The sequence below is a fragment of the Lactuca virosa genome, chromosome 3 (assembly GCF_052849685.1).
Source record: "Lactuca virosa cultivar CGN04683 chromosome 3, Lactuca_virosa_CGN04683_v6, whole genome shotgun sequence".
NCBI classification, from domain to species: domain Eukaryota; kingdom Viridiplantae; phylum Streptophyta; class Magnoliopsida; order Asterales; family Asteraceae; genus Lactuca; species Lactuca virosa.
In genome coordinates, this window is record NC_136428.1 from 249,336,414 (window position 1) to 249,341,936 (window position 5,523).

The 5,523-nt window shown below is 36.6% G+C and overlaps 1 pseudogene; it reads left to right on the forward strand.

Moving 5' to 3' along the window:
- The first annotated feature begins 608 nt into the window (after window positions 1–608).
- LOC145164520 (putative inactive cysteine synthase 2) lies at window positions 609–4,457 on the forward strand (annotated as a pseudogene).
- The last annotated feature ends 1,066 nt before the right edge of the window (window positions 4,458–5,523 follow it).

Consider the following 5,523-nt stretch of genomic DNA (forward strand, 5'->3'; position numbering starts at 1 on the left):
CAACTCGTCGAGTAGACCTTGAAATCATGAGAATTTATAACCATAAATTGATACTCGGGAATCGGGGCGTTACAATTATTTTTATAAGGTTTATCAAATGAAAATGGTAATATACGATTAGAAAGATAGGCGACATAATAAATTAATTAATTAAAAGAGTAAATAAATTTTGTAATGTTCGTTTATGCGAATTAATAAATTAGAAAGGGATGAAATAAAAGCTAAATAGTAAAACGAAGGAATTTAAATCAATTTGAATATTTTGTTGTAACAATAATTATTTCAAAAATACTAATAACACCTAAATAGATCAATTTTAATTAACATAATTAGGAATTATATGTCCATGGATCAATTGGTAATTTTCGAAACTAGTTATGTTGCCATTAGACCAAAACCCCACTACTAGAAAAATTGAAATACAATACAGGGTAGTAGAATACGGTCACTAAAACACACGTACTAGATACGACACAAAATGAAAATAACACGTTTATTTTTCATATGTGTTTATTTATTTATAAGACTAACTTCTTATTACCCCCAATAGTTAGCCGTAAATTAAAATTGTTCAATATATACGTTCCCTGTCATTGCCATGGCCACCGATGCCGATACCACCACCACCACCACCACCACCGATTGTTGCCGTCATCAGTAAGTTTCGCTTTTACGTTCAAGGTGTCTCAATGTTGCTTAATCCTTGATCGAGTTTAGGAATACACATATATGTATGTATTTTTCGCATCTATGTACGTATCGCTTAATCATGAATTTAGGAATACACATTTGTGTACGGTCAAGGTGGTGAAATTTCTCCTGCCATTGGAGACTTAAGAAATATATATATATATATATATATATATATATATATATATATATATATATATATATATATATATATATATATTACGCATCCGTAGATGAAGGTAGTGAACGCAGGTTTCATATCAGAAACGTCAACAGTAGACAGGGGTGTATCCACCATATGCTTAGGTAGGTCCTAGGACCTAACTAAGTTTTCAATTTTATTTACAATGTATATAGTAGAAAAATTAGGACCTACCTTAGAAAAAAATAGAAGACCTACCTTGCGTTTGTTTTTTTTTTTTTTTTTAAATTTCTTAAAAACCATTTTAAAAAGAGAAAAATATAATTTATTAGGGGCAATTTGTTATTTTAAATTATGAGATTGATAACAAAAAGTTAACCACTCTTAGTCGGCACTCTCAAAATATTAATAAATAAATAAGTTGTTCTAATAAAATGAAAGCCCACATGCCAAAGACTTTCACTCTCCGTTCGCCGCTTTATCAATGGACTAATAATCAACTAGTTTTTCGTTAAACTGTACGTATTTTTCAGTTATATTTCAATCGATTTTTTAGAATTTTTAATTGGTGGCACAAGGTACATGAGCCGATTGAACTGGTTCAGTTCTTTTAAGGTACATGAGCCGACCCGACCCCAAACGTGTTGTTGGTTTTTTTTATTGGCGTCACTTAATTTAGGAACCACGTGATTTTTTGTTCTAGATTCACCACTGACAGTAGATGAAGGCAATGAACGAAGCGAGGGTCTAGAAAAAGAGACTCAAGATTCTCTCTTAAACTTCTCCCTATGTTTGCCTCCGCTCTCCGTAGCAAATTCAGAATAGCCTGCATATATCTCAAACACATTGTACCATCTCTCTCTCTCTCTCTCATGGTTATAAATATTGTGTCTTTTGGAGGAACTGCAGTTTATGGATATTACAGACGTAAGTTTTTGGATCGTATGTCAGCTATTTTTCCTAAGGTATTAACAAACAGATCTTTGTTTATACCTGCAGTTGATTGGAAACACACCATTCGTTTATCTCAACAATGTTGTGGAAGGTTGTGTTGGACGTATTGCAACCAAATTGAAAATGATGGAACCCTGCTCTGGTGTTAAAGACAGGTACTTATTTCATTAGAGTAGAAAACTTTCATTTTCAAATCTACATGTTTCTAGTAGTTGATTACTTTCTGAATTGGTTATACATACTATGTCTTACGAGGTTTAAATTAATCAACACTACAACAATTATCAACTAACCTATTGAATCTGACGGGTGATATGTTTTTTGATTGTATTATGATTATGATTATATGTGTATGGATCTGATTTTGTTCTGTTGTGTTTACTTGTGGAGCACAAGATTGGTTACATCATGATCTCAGATGCAGAGGCAAAGGGCTCATAACCCATGGACATGTTTGCTAACATAGTTGATATGTCCTTGAAGATCATTTTGTATTTTCAAAATTTTCCATATATCTGACACGCAGTTTTTGTTTTCTTTCTAAAGAGTGTTCTCATTGAACCAACAAGTGGTAAAACTGGCATTGGACTAGCTTTCATGGCTGCAGCAAAGGGTTATAGGTTGATCATCACCATGCGTGCATCCATGAGTATGCAAAGACGAATTATTCTCTGTGTTGTTGGTGCTGAGTTGGTTCTTACAGATCCTACTAAAGGAATGAAAGGTGTTATGCAGAAGGCCGAGGAGATATTGGCTAAAAAACCAAATGCATACATTCTTTAACAGTTTGAGAATCCTGCAAATCCAAATGTAGCTTTCTTTAACTACTTTTGTTTTTCTATATATTTTAAAAAATCTAAGGTTGCGTTTAGTTACGGAAAAACAATTTTCATTTTCCGTTTTTTGTTTTCCCTTTTCGATTTTCGTTTTTCGTTTTCATTTTTTCATTGAAAAATTTAGAAAACGCGTTTAGTTAAACTTATTCATTTTTCATTTTCAGTTTTAGAAAATTTGAAAACGTGTTTAGATGTGTATTTTTCTATCGGTTTTCATTTTTAGAAAACGGTAGCGGTGGTAGGGTGTGGGTGGGGGCGGTGACGGTAGCGGGTCGGCGGCGGTGGTGGTGATGACAGGCGATGGTGGTGGCGGCGGCAATTGTGTCAGTGGTGGTGATGGCGGCGGCAGCGGTGGTGGTGGTGCTAGTGACGAGTTAGTGGTGATGGTGGTGGTGATGGTGATGGTAGGTTGGTGATTGTGGTGGTGGTGTTGGGTGGGTGGGTGTGCGAGTGTGTGTTTGTGTGTGTGTATGTGTGTGTTTGTGGGGGTAGGTGTGGGTTTGTGTGTGTGTGTGGGTGTGTGTTTGTGGGTGGGTGTGTGTGTGGGTGAGTATATGTGTGTGTGTGTTTGTGGGTGGGTGTGTGTGTGGGGGTGGGTATGTATGTGTGTGTGTGTGTTTGTGGGTTGGTGTGTGTGTGTGTGGGTGGGTATGTATATGTGTGTGTGTGTGTTTGTGGGTTGGTGTGTGCGGGTGGGTGTGTGTGGGGGTGGGTATGTATGTGTGTGTGTGTGTGGGTGGGGGGTGTTAAGGTGTGGGTAGGTAGAGGTGGATGGGGTGGGAGTGGGTGTGTGTTTATATTTTAGAAAAAATTTAGAATTAGAAAAATGTGGAAAACAATGATTATCAGTTTTCCAAAAATTTCCAACTTCTTTGTAATTTTAGAAAACGGAAAATTTTCATTTTCCGTGAAAAATTTAGAAAAATAGACGAACTAAACGCGTTTTCAAAATTCTCATTTTTCTTGGAAATTTTTTCCGGAAAACGGCCCATTTTTCCGTAACTAAACGCACCCTAATTGCTTATTGTATGTTCTAGATCCATTATGAAACAACTTGACCCAAACTTTGGAAAGGTTCAGATGGTAAAAGTGATGCTTTTGTTTCTGGAATTGGCACTGGAGGTACCATAACAGGTGCAAGGAAGTATCTTAAAGAGCAAAACCCTAACATAAAGGTTTGTGTTTACCTCTTTAGAACTAATTTGATAAGTTCAACATTAGCACTGTTAATTGATTAATTTATTTTTGGCATCAGCTTTTATGGAGTTGAGCCTACCGAAAGTCCTATTTTGTTTGAAGGAAAGCCTGGTAAGCTACTTTGATGCTTTATTTCTTTTTATTTTTCATAATTGTAACCTTTATATTCTATTTTCGTGTTCTCATGGTCAAATCAAAGTACCAAGAAAATACACAGATGATTGAATACTGTTTGACCCGATTCAAAGAGGTAATATAGTAATATTTATTTATCGTCTAGAAGGTGTATGTGGTTCTCTCCAGAGACTTTGATCTATGTCTTTTTAGAGAAAATGATGTATAAATGTTTTGACATGTAATCTATTAAAAGACAAACAATTTGCAAGATCACAGTAATGTAAATGTCTTTTCTTCAATATATATATATATATATATATATATATACTAAAAAAAATCCAAAAAAAAAACAAACACCATCTTAATGGTTTAATAAAAATGGTAAATGTCATTATATCCCAACTATGTTATACCATTTGTTTTGTTTTGTTTTGTTTGTTTTTGGTTTTTTTTGCGTTTAAGGGGTACACATTGTTATTTTACCTAATTTTAAAGCCATTATGTCGAAAGTGAAGGGATGAGCCGGTTAACCCCATCCTAGTCACAAGGTAGTAAGGCACACATCAATTAAATTTATGCCACCTAAGCCACCACCGTTGCCACATACCTTATCAATAATTGAGCTTGCTCTACATAACCTTTTCTAAAGAACGTATTCCCCCGTCACTGTCTTCTTCCCATTTTTTCTTACTTTTCCTCTAAAAAATCTCAAATATGGCCGTTTATATGAGGATCAATCTTCATTTTACTGGAATTTTTATGAGGTACCCCGTAATTAGTTACGCAGATGGAGCAGAATAACGGTTCGAGGATATCGATTTTGCTGGAATGGTGTAAGATCCGGGATTTTTCCAGGTATTATGAGTATTTGCCTTAATTAATTTATGGGTTGTTTTGGTTGGGCTTTGACTTTGGGCCCTTAAGAGTGGGCTGAGGAACCTCGTACGCGGGACGTACATTGCTATGTACGCTCAGCGTACTTAGGAAAAGGAAACGCGGAAGCCATGCATGTACGCCCAGCGTACGTGTGCAGATCCTTAAACCCTAAAATTAGAGTTTGCTCCCAATATAAAGAACATAACCCCTGTTGGTTCAGCCTCCCTTCACTCTTACCCAGCCACCACGAAAACCCTAGCTCCCTTTGTGTGCCTTTCTGTTCTAGAAGCCATTTAAGAGTGTTTGTGTGTTGTTTTAGTGAGAAAAGAAGAAATGAGCCTGAAGAAGAAGCAAGGATTGTAACGCCCCATTCCTGGTATGTAATTTAAATATTAAATTTCCTTTCTTAAGGGTTACTCGACGAGTCAGTAGCCCCGAATCGTCGAGTAGAAGCGGGATTGCACGTGGACTTAGCGGGGCGACTCGACGAGTCCATTCCCGACTCGGCGAGTCTGCCAGTCTGGATGAGACCCTAATTCTTAGGGTTTGTACCCTATTTAAACGTCATTATAGCCCCCATCCCAGCCTCCAGCACCTCTAGAACGTTCCCCCTCAAAACCCTAGCCCCCCCATTGGTGAGTTTCAGTGATTCCTTCTTGATTTTGAGTGATTTGGTGTATTCTTGGAAGTGTAGAAGAGAAGGAAAGAGAG